Source organism: Ambystoma mexicanum, chromosome 6q, assembly GCF_040938575.1.
Source record: "Ambystoma mexicanum isolate Mex_15411 chromosome 6q, UKY_AmexF1_1, whole genome shotgun sequence".
In the NCBI taxonomy this organism is placed as follows: Eukaryota; Metazoa; Chordata; class Amphibia; order Caudata; family Ambystomatidae; genus Ambystoma; species Ambystoma mexicanum.
In genome coordinates, this window is record NC_090937.1 from 433,903,830 (window position 1) to 433,920,022 (window position 16,193).

Here is a 16,193-nt window from a genome sequence, read left to right on the forward strand (position 1 = left end):
TATTCACATATTCACAAAGCTGGATGCAGTCTACAGGTTGAATGCCTCTAATTTTTTGTTTGCACTGGAAGCAGGTGGGATGCTGCCAGTGCCAGCCTTAAATAGAAATCTTTATTTATAGACTGAGCTGAATGGGAAAAGCGCTGGCCTAGTCATAAAAAAAATGTTCTCTGTAACGAAGTGTTTGTCATGTGAAAAGCATGACGGGAGACAGAAAAGGACAATTTCAACTCGTCACTAAACTTGCTGAGCGCGGCTAATTCGGAGTTGCACAGGGTAGGCCGTTCTGTGCCAAACGCCGGCAGCCGGGTATTTTTAGTTGCGAGCCCAATGTGTGCGCATCGCCAGAGGAGAACCAGGGGATAATAATTTTGGCAGGCTGTGATGTATGTAATTTAATTACCAGATGCAATGTTGCTGCGCACCCTCTCCTCGGATCGCCTTCAATTAGTGTAACGTATTCACAATTCGCCTCCATGCATAATTCATGCTTGAAAAAAGTAACGTAACACGTTTGGGAAAGTTCAAATTACGTTGCGTTTTACTGAGTTATGAAGGACCACATGTGCTGCGCAGCACCCCGTCCTCAAGCACGGAGACGTAGCGACCCTCCCGGAGGACGTGTGGGATGTATTCATTTTAAGGTGTCAAGGGAACACAAGAGTTCAGTGTCATGCTGTGTCGCTATGACATTGTAATCAAAGGTAGAACGATTAGTGAGCTACACAGCGTCTTCCTCGCGTAGGCAGGTGGCACAAGACTTCGAGCCAGGTGTGTCTGAGCGGTTTTGCCGCATGGTTGCATTGCTCTGCGTAAGAGACTGCACAGTGGCGGGGCAGGACAACGCCCGGCTGGCCACCCCATCTCAACAAAATCCCATACACTCAGCTACTCTGGCATACAGCGAAGGAGTGCATCTTGTGGAATATCTGGTACTGGCAAAACAGGCCTATGTCAAAACCCATGGATGAAAGTTGTTGCCATTTTATCTCAATTTGATTGTGTTGGGTTGGCCTGACTGTCCTTAGATTTCTAATGCTCCCTTTGACTTTAGCCTTCCTCTATTTAAGTGCTCCAGACCCATGCCATATTGGGTTTACAGTGTGGAATGAATATCATTGTTAAATCTTGTATGAAGATTGATGGGTTACGTGCCATAGGCCCTCTTTGGCTTCACTGTAAACAGTTTGACTAGGGAATTACCATTGCATACTGGGACGAGGAAGAATGATGTCGGAGTACATAGGTCAATACTATTCAGTACTGGGGTGAGAACGACGGATGTAGGGTTTCAGGGAGGATTATTGATTAGGTACTGTGACAAAGAAGAGGGATGCCTGACAATGTAGATCTCTTCTCTGCTGACATCATGAGCGAATCAAGAGCTTCTTTTTTTACATTATATTTTTATATGTTTATAACGTGCCAGAGCCCACAGGCATCAGGGCGCACACAGACACAAGGACAACAAAGAGAGAGTACAGGACAGTGCTGAACAACACAAGACTGCAGTATTCCTCTGAGAAGCCTAATGTGGTAAGATCAGTTTTTGGTCACTAAGTTCACATGAGCTTTGGTACTCAGTGAACAATCAGTTTGTACACCAAGGGCCTCATTAGGAGTTTGGAGGTAACGATGGTGCAGGCTGCCTCCAAATCCTTACCGACTCCGCCCTGGTGAATGGAGCTATTACCGCCCCATTCCAAGGTTGGCGGGGGCGGTAATTCCCCATTCACCAGGGCCCTTCCCCATTCCCTTTTGAGCCCCCATAGGGCTCAATGGGTAAGGCGCTAATAACGGTAGCGCAAATTGCGGTACCGTTGTTAGCACCAAAGTCCCTTTGCGGGTCCCGTCCTAACGCCTGGTAAAACCAGGCATTAAGGGAGGACCCACAAAGGGAACTCGTAATAGGGCGGTAAGGGATTACCGGTACCAGTGCCCTTACCGGTACCAGTAATCCCTTACCATCCACCTCGTAATGAGGCCCAAGTGTTTTGACTTTTTCCCTTACTGAGATGCAGCGGTCCTGGTTGGAGAATGACTGATAGCAGTTAGGGAGTTTAATCCTGGCTTGGAGTGAGCGAAAGATAAGAAGCTCGGTCTTGCCCTTGTTGAGACACATCCAATTGTCCACCATCCAGGTGTCTATTTGAGAATCGATATTTTGGAGGAATAGGCTATCCTTAGCATAATCCCCCGAGAGCTCCACGACCAGCTGGGTGTCATCAGCGTAATTGGTCCCAAAGACTCCCGACTTTTCTAGAAGGCTGCAAAGTGAGAGGATGTATAGATTGAACAGTATGGGGGGACATACATGTGCCCTGAGGTACCCCATAGGTGGAGAGAATGGGGTCTGAGGGTGCACACTCCCAGCAAACTTTGGCTTTCCTACCAGTCAAGAAGGATAGTATCCATTTGCAGGTGAAGGCAGAAAAATGACAGGTGTCCCTGAGGATTTGTATGAGACGTTCATGGTCAATTAAATCAGACATGACTGATAAGTCTAATAGTACCAAAAGGCCAGATTTACCATGGTCCATAATGCTTAGCGTATGGCTCTGAAGATCAACAAGGGCAGTTTCAGTCTTATGGGCGGGGCGAAAGCCAGAAGGCCTGGAATGGATAATGTTCATGGTCGCTATGTAAAGTTGGATTTGACAGGTTGATCTTTATCAAGTAATTTCAGGAAAAAGTTACAGGTGGTGATAGGTCTTAGGTTAACATGGTCCTTGGGGCCCAATCCAGGTTTTTTCAAGAGGGGAGTGACTATGACATTCTTAATGTCTGGCAGAACTGCATGCGTGCAAAAGGCCTCATTAGAAGTTTGGCGGTAGCCTTGCCCGTAAAACCGACAGGCTGCCGCCAAACTTCTGAAACTTTCCGACACCCACAAATGGGCAATTACCAGGTCATTATGGCCCTGCCGGACCCGGTAATTGCCCTTTCGTGGGCACCAGAACGGAATGCTCCCATTCCCATTGATCCCCATAGGGCTCAATGGGAATGGGGAGGTCGGATGCACCGGCACCGTTTTAAATGGTGCCAGTGTATCTGACATGCTCTGCTCGCGGGTGCCGTTACGGCCTGCCAGGCCAGTCCTGGCAGCCGCAATGGCACCTATGAGCAGAACTTGTAGTTTGCCGGTCTGGGAACTACAGTACTGGCAAGCTTACTGGTAGCGTAGTTCCCGGATAGGCAAACTCATAATGGGGCCCATTGACAAACCGCGCCAGGAATGGGACAAAAATATCTTTGTTATCTAAGATTAGTTTTGGAGGAATTACATTATCTGGTCCAGTCGTTGCACACATATTCCCCAAAGTGGCTAGCAGATCAAGGTTAGGTACATGCATAAAGCTAAAAGGGATGCCATCATGAGCAGCTGCTGAACACTGCGTAGGTGGAGTCAACACTCCTTGTGGAGAAGTACTTGATTTGGCTAAGATCTGACTTTGAATTTTTTCCCTAGATCTGAGTATTTTTTCTGGGAAGTGAAGAGGAACGCTACCCCTCCCCTTAAACTGAATGCAGTGGAGACAGACCCCCTCCCCCTTAAACTGAGCGTAGAAAACTTGGTGGGGTGATTAATGCCTTCAAATGTGCAAGAATTATAGTGCTTTGCAGCAAAAAGCACTTTGAAAACCAAGTTATGGTTATAAGGTCAGAATGCTTTAAATAATGAAAGGCTTGTTAAGTAGTACATAATAAGCACATGTACTAAAAAGAAACAAGGCTTGAAACAGATTAGGTGTCAAGATATGAGCAGAAATAGGGTAATCCACCATTTGGTGAGGTCAGGCAGAGTCAGGTGATTCCTAAAATGGTAGATTGCTGCGAGTCATGATGACACCAGTGGAGATCTTTTTTATAAAACAGTTCAAGTAAAGGATAAAGGAGGTGGCTCGGAGTGACTAGAACCAGTTTAGACTAGGCTTGAGTGCCGGATGAGTCAGTCGTGTGGCAGAATAGGTCAGGTAGGGGCGAAATGGATAACCTTCATCACCTTCATGGGGAAGGACATGAATGGTGGCAGTGCATATTGGGTGTTCCTTCAAGTGTGGTGTTGGATGCATGCTTGTTGCTGTTGTTGGACAAAGTGATGAGGTGCACTTGTGATGGTCATGTGTCTAAGCTCCTGTGTGTGGATGGGAGGCTGTGTCTATGTGGTAGAACATGGTGCGGGTTTGTGTACATACCTATGAGCCACATGTTCCGTAGTGTCCGGCTTATATCTTCACCCACATGCTGGAGCACTGGAAGAAATGGACGGAGCCCAGAAAGTTGGCCTACACTGTCATGAAGAGGCCACCATCATCAATGGCACTGATGGCCCGGAGGAATTGTTGCGCCACATTCCTTCTAGGTCGAAAGCATGTGCACATGGTGTCAGCTATGTGATATTATGCATGCCACTACCTGGTGCAGGGCGGGTGACTGCATGGCCTGAGAGATGACAGCAGTGATGCTGCAGGTCAGCTGAAAAGAGCCAGTGGCAAAGAAATGCAGGGTGGCCAGAAGCTTCACATGTGGCCCGATAGCATGTGAAAGCATGTTGAAGGGGTGCAAATCAGCCTTTCACTCGTGCAACCTATCCATGATGACATGCAGAGGGAAACAATACCCTCTGTAAACCTTCGTGTCGGCCATGACTGGACTGCGGAAGCAGCGGGCGCATTGTGTCATTCATGAATGTATAACGCTATCGCCAGGTGGCAGGGATACAAATCTGGTGCTGAAAGACGTGGTGTGGGGCTGTGTAGCTTTATATCTGAACGTCTGGCGTCATGATATGCATGCTGATATGATATGATATGACATTTATGACACGCCTATACACAGGTGTTTCAAGGCACGAAACATATGGGTTGCATCAACGTATGGGTTGAGTTGTCCCTGGGTGTGTTGTATGGTCATCAACTTTGTTTGTGTTGCGTTCAGGTGTTTTATGTTTGTTGGCTTGCTGTGTGTGTTTGGCCTGGGGGTGTTTTTCTTAATTGGGGATATTTGTTTTTAGGGGAGACGATCCATGTTCTCTCACCTTGAGCATCATGAAATGGCTCTGAGGTTTTGGGGCCAGGATTTGGAACTACCTACGGGCGTTTGAGATATCCTTTGCTTGAACCCACCCACATTGGATAGACAAGTCATTACGACACCTTCCCCACATGTGCTGGTGGTTCCAAGATTATAACTGCTTTGACAGCCTGCGGTACATCTACGTACACCAGCCACCCCTCTACAAAACATAATTCGGTTTGAGAGCCAAATGCATCACCAATGCATAAACTCCAACTCCCCTTGGGGTCCTGAAGAAGGCAGTGAATTCCACCTGCTGCTGAAACCTGTCTGTAAAACTGTGGAATTAAATATATTTTTGTGGGTTGTCAATGTATTTGGGACGCAGACCTGGGATGTGTATCTAGTTCTTACATTTTACATGTATCATTCACATGGTTTTGGAAGGAAGGAATTCTGTTGTTAAGCAGTTAGATAGGGTCAGTAGTACATGATAGGGACTTTACTCTTACAATAATTTGATTGACTCATTTCTACAGTCATTTCTCACTTTACCCTGTGTATATAACAAAGTAGACTTGTTTCCATTGTTTTTCATCTTTAGACAGCAAATTATGTACAAATGTCATTGATTATAATATAAACTTGCTAGCATGCAATGTTTGTTTTGGATAAGAGGATTCAGGTGGGTATTTATTGTTTTGAGAAGTTTTTTAAAACAATATTTTAGCTTTTGTCTTATCTGTATAATTTAAAACAGATTAAATTCATGATGTGTATGCTTGTAGGACCCATGGGACTACTGAATAAATCATGTATTTGTCATATTCAATTGTGTGCCCCCTAATAGTTTCATTCAAAAACTATTTATGATAGCCAGGTGCCTTAGCATGGGTGTGGTTTTGCAGAATCATTATTTGAATTGGTTCATTTAGGGGACACCCCCTTGTGTGATAGCTGGAACGTGTAAGTGCCACTTTCACATCTAACTTCCAGCGTTACGCGTATGACACACAGCTATCTTTCAAGCTACCCTCAGCCATCTCCTCCTCCTCGCTCATATCTGACTGTCCACATGTCAATCATGGTGTGCCGCAAATAACCTCTGCCTCAACACCAGTAAGATTGAGATCATTCGCATTGGGACCTCTGGACCCGCATTCCCACTTTCCCACTGGCCGGCCTCCCTTGACCCTGCACCCGCATCCACATGTGAGGCAAGAAACCTTTGGGTCATTTTTGACTCCACTCTCCTTCTCCTCTCACATTTCTGACATCTCAAAAAAGTCTATCAGTTACACCTCCTCAGAGGTACTCTACCTTTTCTCACTTTCCCCTAGTGGCTCACTGTCTCTAGAGCCCTGGTTCTCTCTAGGCTGGCCTCTTCCTCAACCTCCTTTCTTCTCCCCTGCGCCCTCTGCAACGCATCCAGAACACAACCGCAAGTCTTATCCTTGGCCTCAAGCCCAGGCACTGCATCTCTATGGTGCTGAAATTCCTTCACTGGCTGCCTGTGGCAGCAAGGAACAAGTTCAAGACGCTCTGTATTATTCACAAGGCTTTCTGGGGCCTGGGACGTACCTACCTGCAACACTGCTTAGCTAAATACTTTCCCTCACAAGCTCTCCGCTCATCTACCTCCAACCTTCTGCGAGTGAGCCGGATCTCGAAGCAGAGATTTGGAGGGAGATCCTTCTCCTTAGCAAGTGCCTCCCTCTGGAAGAGCCTCCCTGCCACCTTCCATCGTGAGCCTGATCTCCTTAAGTTCCGGAAACTCCTCAAGACCTTCCTCTTCTCCTCTTCCTTCTCTCTCCCTCTACTCTGCTAACCTAGTTCTCTGCTCCTTCCCTCTCTCCCTCCTTTTCCTTACAGCTTGCTGACTGGCCACCTGGTATACTTCAGAGATTCACAGGTTTCTGGCACCCCAGCCAGTCCTCTTTCGCCCTTTCCTCAGGGCCCTATACCCCAACCACACTCATTGCACATGAGAATTAACCCAGGAGAGTGGCTCTCTCTGCACTTACCACAGTCTCCACCAACCGGGTGCACTTATACCTCCCCCTCCCTGTGACTGTCTTGCACTTGCACAATCCATTCGCACCTTGCCTGAACATCATCTGTCTGTCTCCCTTGTCTTAACCCATTAATTGCACTAGAAAAATGAAGATTTGCTGTGGGGCCTATTTGCTGTATCTCAAACTGTTAAATGTATCTTACACATTTATTCTGCCTGTGCAGACTAATATCGTCTCAGAATTTCAAGGCCTCTGAGCGACTGTTGTTGTTTTTTCCCCATGTTCCCACCCTCATTGAGCACTTTGAAACACTTGCCCGTGTATAGGTGCTTTATAAAGTAACAACACCATACCATACCATCACCTTAACACTCTTTTAACCAAGGTTTTTTCACTGAATTTCAAAGGTTTTGTTGCTATGTTTTTTCACGTTAAATCCGATCCCCATAACTCTGTACTAACTAATGTTTTTCCCTGAATTTCAAGGGTTTTGTTATACTACAGTTTCTTCAGGCCCACTAGCACGGTCTCTGGCCGAGGTCACTGTATATGTTGCGCCAATAGGTTACGTTGGTGCCTACTAACCATGGCCTTTGGCCATGGACAGTGGCCACAGCCTTCAGCCATGGAACTGTACATATTGTGGCCTCTGTACCTGTTGCAAAAGGAGGTTTCTTTGGGGCCCACTAGCCATGCCCTTGGGCTCAGAGATCCATTACCCCCTACCTAGGAAATGCGATCATTGCAGGTGTAAAATTACATTTTTTCCCCACTCTCTCCCCCATTCCCGCAGGATTCCCTTGATATTCACCCAATAATGGCAATGAACTAGACATATAGAGACATTGAAATACCCATACACGGGGGATTTCCCTGGTATTACCGCAATAAAGTGTGAAAATCCGAAACTCTTCCCTGTCCTCACAGGCACCCACCAAGTGCCCCCTACTCTTTCCATGGCCCTCTCAGTCCCCTCAATATGCTTTTTTCCCTTCCTGGCCCTCTCCTGGCCATTACCCCAATCACTATTTGGTTCTTGTGGAGCATTTTTGTTCTCAGAGGTGGACTTGATTGAAATGCGAGTGCTGAATTGCAGGGGTTTTGTTGCATTAAATCTGATCACCTTAACTCTCGATTAACACATGTTTTTTCACGGAATTTCATGAGTTTTGCTGTACCTTATTTTCCTCAGGTCTCACTACCCATGGCCTTCGACCGTGGCCACTGTACATGATCTACCAACAGTTTTCTTGTGGACCCACTAGCCATGGCCAAACTTGCCGCATAGTTTCTTGACGTCTCACTAGCTATGGCCTTGTGATCTTTTTTGGGGCCCCCTAGCCATGGACACTGGCCATGTAAAACCATTAATCTGTTACCAAACACCTATTGTCCCCTGCCCAGTAGATGTAGGCACTGCAGATGTTAAACCTTTTTTCTAACTCCTTATTCCCATGATTATTTCTCAATAATAATTCTGGGGAAAATTGCTCAGAATTAAAGAGACTTCCATGTCCTTGGAGGCACTCAACATATGTCCCCCTCCCTAACCCTCTCCCATTACCCCAGCACTCATTGCTTTGTGAGATGCACATTTTTCCTGGGGTATCTTGCAGCATTGCCGCTGTAATCTTGTGATATTAATGCGGTCTTCCCCTGATAAACGAAACGTTTTCTACTCTTAACTGGCTCCTCAACCCACCCCCAAATCCCTAACTTTACATGGTAATTGTTTGTAATTGCAATTGTTTTTTTGTAGAGTGCTTAAACACAGCTGAAGTGCTTCAAAGCGCTTCAAGGTGGAAAGGGAACAAGGGAATACAGTCGTCATTCTTAGCCCTTGAAGATTCTGAATGATCTAACAACAATACCTAGCAAACTAGGGCAGAGGTTGGGTAACAGAAAAGGGGAGGGAAGCAAGCGAAGAGAAGGAGGTTAACAGGTGAGAGAGGGAGAGAAAGAGGAAGAGAAGAGGAAGGTCTTGAGGAGTTTCCGGAACATGAGGAGGTCCGGCTCAAGATGGAGAAAGGTAGGAAGGCTGTTGCAGAGGCAGGCACCTGCAGAGGATAGAGATCTACCCCCAAATCTATGTTTGGAGAAACAGCTCACCCACAGAGAGTTGGAGGAGGCTGAGCGGAGGGCTCTAGAAGGAGAGCATTTGGGAAGAGAGTGTTGTAGACATTGAGGGTCCCGACCCCAGAAATCCTTGTGGACTAAACAGAGTGTCTTGAACTTGATCTCTGCAGCCACGAGGAGTCAATGGAGAGATTCCAGTGCTGGTGAGATGCAGTCCCTGGGCTTGAGTCCAAAGATAAGTCTTGCGGTTCTGTTCTGGGTAAGTCCAAGAGGTCAGAGAGTAGAGGTAGGAAGATTGAGAAAGTGACTGTTGCAATAGTCAAGTCTGGAGAAAACCAGGGCTCTGGAGACAATGAGCCTCTGGGGGAAGGCGAGAAAAGGTAGAATACCTCTGAGGAGGTGCAGCTGCTAGTAGTACTTTTTGGACGTGTCCGACATGTGAGAAGAGAGGGAGAGAGTAGAGTCAAAGATGACCTCCAGGTTTCTTGCCTCACTGGTGGGTGAGATTACAAGACCAAGGAGGGGAGCGACCAGAGTGAGATTGGGAAAGTGGGAGCAGGGGTCCTGATGAGGACGATCTCTGTATTGCTGGAGTTAAGGCAGAGGTTTTAAGCAGCACACCAGGACCCAACTGTGGACAGAAATTCAGGAATGAGCGAGGAGGAGGAAGAGGCCAAGGGTATCCTGAAAGAGAGCTGTGTGTCATCCGCATAGCATTGAAACTTGGAGGTAAATGCAGAGATGTTGTGGGCCAGTGGGCCATGAAGACATTGAAGAAATAGGGGGATAGATTAGATCCCTGGGGGATGCCACAAGTAGAGAAAGGTATGGCGGAGAGAAAGGCCCAAGTTCCACCTGTGAAGGACAGTCAGCGAGAAAGGACGTGAGCCACACCAGGGCCTGATCTGTGATGCTCAGGGTATCACGGAGATGGGACAGCAGCTTGTTGTGGTTTACTGTATCAAAAGCAGAGGAGAAGTCAAGGAGAGTGAGCACAGAGCAAGAGTTCAAGTCTTCACAGGTGTTCACAAGAGCAGTTTCCGTGCATCTGGATGCTCTAAAACTAGACTGACGGTCATGGAGACAAACAACATATTCAGTGTGGAGGGTAAGCTGAGAGATAGTAACCTCTCCAGGAGTTTGCCCAGGAAAGAAGTAATGGAGATTGGCAATAGATAGTCAGAATGGAAGGATCGGCAGAGAGTTTTTTGAGCAGAGGTTGGACAAGAGAGTGCTTGAGAGAAGTGGGAAAGACTCCAGTGACAAAGGAGAGGTTGCAGAGGTCTGCCAAGGCTCGAGCTAGAGATTCAATGTTGTCCTTGATGGTTTTGGAGGGGCAAGGGTCCACCTGTTTGGAGGAGGCTTTCATAGACCGGACTTGTCTAGAAACCTCCTGAGGTGTGACAGGGAAGAATGAGGAGAGGGGGGAGGTAGGGGTAGCAAAAGGGGGCCCTGGAGTTGAGGGTGCGTGAGTGGGTGCGGAGGAGAGAGAGGACAGGATGCCCTGAGTTTTGGTGGTAAAGTGCTCAGCCAGTGCCCTGCAAAGGGCATGTGTGGGTGCACTAGACAATGAGGCTGCAGTAGGGTTGGCCAGCTCCTTACAGACTTTGAAAAGTTTGGCCATATTGTTGGAAGCTGCAGAGATGGGGGCTTGTCTTCTTTCCCATTCCCAACCTCTAGCCTGATGTGATTGCTATTGGTATTGGTATTTATATAGTGCCTAAGGCAAAGCCCTCTCAGTGCTGTGGTACAAAACAATCAGTGTTCCCATAGGCGTGACTACATAAATAGAAGAGTTTTGTGTCTCGTTCTAAAGCCGCAAACGTTTTTAGGCTATGTAAGGTCATGGGGCAGTTTATTTCCAAAGATTGATGGCATCCTGTGTTGTCCTCCAAATAGCGTTTTCAGTACTTTCACTTGCGGCTTCTCACAGTAATATCACAGTAATCGTGCGCATCGACCCAAAAAAAATGAAAAAAGCCACCTTTCATTTCTGAAAAGCATCTCAGCCTCTCTATTGCAAAGTACAAAGGCCTACATAGATATATATATATCCTGTACATACAAAGGTTTTAAGGAACAGAGGGGTACGTCCATGTTCTGTCGAATATTTAAAAAACTGCTAGATGGATTTACCCCAAACCAGTCAAGGAAATTAAGTCAACTCTTTGGGCCCAAATTGTTTATTTGGTCCATATCTGCAAAGTGGTTTTCATGCGGTGGCTGTTCAAAAACTGCACTTTTTCTCTATGGAAACGACTAGGAGTAGGCTGAAAATTGCATTTGTATGTTTTCTTAATAACATTTTCATTTTTTCATGAATTATTCCTAAGATTTCCACTTTTTGGGGGCTCTATGCAAACATTTGGTTTAGAAAATTTCATTTAAATCCATCCAGTAAACACTTGTACCCAGACTGTTTCTTATTTGGTCCAAATCTGCCAAATGGTTTTCACAACATGGCTGTTCAAATACTGCACTATTTCCTTATTGGAAAATGAATGGGAGTACTCTTATGTTTTTTTTAATAACTTTTTAATTTTCTCCCAAAATGTCCAGTTTAGTGGGGCTCTTGACTAAATGTTTGTTTGGAAAATGTCATCTAAATCCATCCAGCTAGTCAAACGTTGTTAGCCTCGCTCAGCTTCTCTGCTGTAAAAAGCCTCAAGGCTGATATAAATGTTTTAAGGAGCAGAGGGCACCCCTTCTCTGCCGAATATTTTAAAAATTACTAGATGGATTTACCCCAAACCAGTCAAGAAAAAGTGATGTCCATTCTGTGGCCAGGTTGTTTCGTATTTGGTCCCAAAAAAATGAATGAACTGAAAACGATGAAACCGCAATGTTTGTTTTCTCAATAACCTTTTCATTTGATAAAGTTTTGTTCCCAGCATTTGCAGTTTGGGGGTGAGGGCCTTGAAAAACTTTTTTTGTTTTGAAAATGTCATCCAAATTCAAGCAATACAACTGTTAACGTAATCGGGCACATTACATGCCCACGATAGTGGCCATGTAGTTATGGTTAAGTTGATGTTTCCATAGGAAGAGCACATTTTGGGTGGCTTATAACTTCGCTCCCCCTGGACGAATCCTCACCAAACTTTGCAAATAAAGTATATGGCCCACTCTGATTATTTTCCCAAAGTTTGGTGAGGATTCGTCCAGGGGGGGAAAAGTTATAGGGGGGTCCCAAAACTTTTTTTTCCCATAGACTGAATGGGAAAAAACTTTGCGCACGGCTACAGCCCGAACTGCTGGACGGATTTTCACCAAATTTGCGGCAGGAGCGGCGACCTGATACCGAAAGCGTGCTTTTGCAAATTTGGTGTAAATCCGTCCAGTAGTTTTTTAAAAAATGTCCAAAATGTAAGGCAAAAAAATGTGTGATATCTGTGTTCGCTTCGCGGACAGACTTCCCTGTTCGCTCCGCGGACAGCACCCCGATTGGCCCATGGCCTTGTGTCATGTCTGCGGACATGTGACGTGTTCGCTGTTTGGACGGCGAGGGGCGTGGAGCGCGTCAGATTTTCTGTGGCGCCCGCCATCTTGTATTCGCTGTCGACCGCATACAGCGCGGTGAAATGTGGATAAAAAATTGTATTTATTGCCCTGTGTTGGTGTGTAAGAGTGTTTGGGGAGGGTGGGGGAGTATGAGATAGGTTCAATGCTTTGTTTTTTTATGTGCTAGAAGTTTTTGTTGCGTTCGATTTGTCCGCGGAGAACACGGCTGTTCTGACATTTTGTAAATAAACTAAATGGTGGGGTGTTTAGAGGACGGAGTATGTGTCATTTTTGTTTGCAAGGAACGTAAAAATGAGCTATGAACACTCGCGGTGCACTTAATTGTTCGTAAATACACAAACTGGGGGTGTCCTCAGGACGCTGTCCGTATTGTAATCTGTCTAGTTGAATGTGTTCTAAGAACACTCGCGGTGTCCCGAAATGGTTGCAATTACACAAAATGGGGGTGTTCTGAGAACGTTGTTTGTATTGTTCGTTGTCACGGTGAAAGTGTTTTAAGACCACTCCTTTTGTCCGGTAATAGTACAATTTCCTATGGGCATCAACCGACTTTTTGTCCACTGAAGAAACGATAAATCCCGCTGGTGTGCACCGACATTATGTGATAATCCTATGACTTGCGCTATTGACCTTGCTGACTTGCTTTTGTGACACTAAATCATATCTCCCACCCCTAAGCCTGATATTATCAAAGCATTCATATTCCCCGCCTCTCTCCGTAACGTTACAGGGTGCGTCATCAAACGCGCCCAGTCCTCTCCAGTCCTAGTGACTTTACACAGAACCCGGAAGACAACACATATTATGTCACAACACAGCGCTCCACAATTCGGAATATGAAACAGTGATTTAAAAGCAAACAGCAAGATTGTAAATTTTGTAAAGTACATTTATTTGACATCAAATGTTTAGAGAATATTCAGCAATTTGCATTTTTCTTTGTTGTCGATCCGCAAAAGTTCATGTTGAGGCACGCGATGTTCCTTTGCGGTACAGAGGGTGTTAGATCAGCTTACAACTCAGTGCGCCACAATTCGGAATATGAAACTGTGGTTTAGGATTGTACATTTGGTAAAGTACATTTATTTCACATGAAATGTTTAGTGAATATTCAGCGATTTGCTATTGTCTCTGCTGTAGATTAGCAAAAGTTTATTTGGAGCCACGCGTTGTTCCTTTGCGGTAGATAGGCTGTTGGTTTATGATAAAAGCAGTAAATGGTCGCTCTGATAATCGGAAGGTTGCTCCAAAAACGAGGCATTAGACCACCCTATTGGTTGGTATGTTGTTTGTAGCCGCTAGTACTGCGTAAGGGCATAGTGGTCCTTGGCGATTGTCCCATAAAATGGTGAGGGTCATGAAGTTGCATATTTGGACCTGCACCTGGCAGTTGAAGACCCCATCCACTGGAGTCTGTAAATCGTGATAAAGGCAAAATGGGCCACATACCTGTTTTAAAAAACATAAATCAGTTTCACCAGGCGATCTTCATTAAAAATCATCATTTTATTTATTAGGGCGTGAAACTATTTGCTATCGAAGATAGTGCAACGGAGTATGTTAATAAAAAAATATTTCCCATTCACATAGCGCTAAGAACCGTGAGGTATCTAAGCGGTGCTTATTATTAACCACGGTGTGTGGTGCTCATTTATCGACCACGGAAGGATGAAAGGCTGAGTTTGGCCTTGCCGGGATTCGAACTTGCGTTAGCAAGCTGTGCACGGATGTCAAAGCGAGCGTTGTACTCGCTGTGCCACTTGACAGGCTACAGTGAAGTGGCACAGTGAGTAGAGCGCTTGACCGCCTATAGACCGGTTAAATTATTTATATTAACCCACCCTGTGTAGTCTGCCTTTTTCAAAGCCCTCTAAACAACAGGGGATCAATTCGGCTGTGATAGTGCGCGGTAGAAAACATTATGCCACTTTCAACGAACAACTTGAGCGGTCTTTAATGCTACACTATTGTAATTATATTTGGTATAAAATAATCTAAAGGGTTACTTACAGTACAATTGCAATTTCCATTGTCTACGAGTGGTGCAGTCCCAAAATACAACTCTGCGTGTGCCAACGATCTTTCACATAGTGATATAATATATAAAAGTGGTTTTGTTTCATAAATTTCATCCTTATCTTCTCTTACGTTTTAGCAACACTCCTTCAAGAGAAGTCTTTCATCACAATCTCTACCTGTCAAGGTCAAAACACAATACAACCTTATAGTCCGCTTCGTGAGCCTCTCCGGGGCCCGAGAAAAAAATTGAAGCAGCTGACCTTCACTGTGAACAAGCATAAATTCTTGCTTTGCAACATTCTGTGTAAAGCCATCTGTGAGAAGCTGGTTTTTGCACGCCATGTTTGTATAATGTTTGCGTGATATTAAAAAAAGTTTGTTTAAGGGACGTTATGGTTCTAAGTACAGCCGAAAGACCCCTGAAAATCGCAAGTTATGGTAAGCTATGAAAAATAACTTGCACCACCACAGTGCACTGCTAAGACTAACACCCAGGACATCAAAGATGACATCGCAAATGTCATTGATGAAATCACTGATGACATCACATGTGTATGTACTTTTCATGGAATTTGTGTACTAGGGATTTTTATTATAATGTTGCGAAAAAAGTGTCAAGGATATTGCAATAAATATCATACTGTTATTAGTGCTTTGAACGATGCATTGATATAAATAGCATTGTATTATGGGATTCTATCTAGTATACTGAGCTACTAATGGAGAAACTTTGCATTGTGTGCAGAGCACAAGATGAAAGTATAATATTTGTAATGTTAATATGTTGAATAATGAAAAGATAATTGTCCTGAAATGTTCGAAAATTCACAAAATGGGGGTGTTCTGAGGATGTTATTCGTATTGTGTGATTGCTTAGCTGTATGCAATGAGGGAATGGCACAGAGAGTAAAGTGGACGCCGTCCGCGGACACCGCGGCTGTTCGTGGACAGGGCGTGCTACGTCCGGGTTTTTCCAGGAAATCCAACATGGAAAGAAGACTGTACGGATCAGCCAATCAGATGTCGAGGTTGTGGATTTGTGTTGAAAGAGACTGTGTGTGGTGAAGATGGCAGAAGTGGAGAAAGTCAGGGTGTTGGTGCTCGGAGATATGTTTGTGCATGGTTTACAGCAGTATGCTCAATACAGGCATGTTGCAAAGAACTTTGATGTGAAAGGAGTGGAGGTGGTGTGGAGCACTGTGCCTGATTGCAATGTACAGGGAATTGTACAAGTTTGTGAGGATATGGCCACGATGAACAGTCCGCATGTGATAGTTTTGCACTATGGTGCTTTCCATTTGTGCAACGTCAGTGCCCCTACTTTGTTGGCTGATTTGGAACGCTTGGTTCAAGCCGTAATGAAGATCCTTCCAAATGCAAAAGTAATTTTTTCTGGATTACTACCTAGGGAAATATGGGACAATAGTTCAGATTTTTGTCCTCAGCAAAACATTGCTAGGAGTGTCATCAACCGAGGCATGTGTGCCTTCATGCTTAGAGCTGGTATGTTCTTCTGTAACAATGAGAATATTGATGCCAGTAATG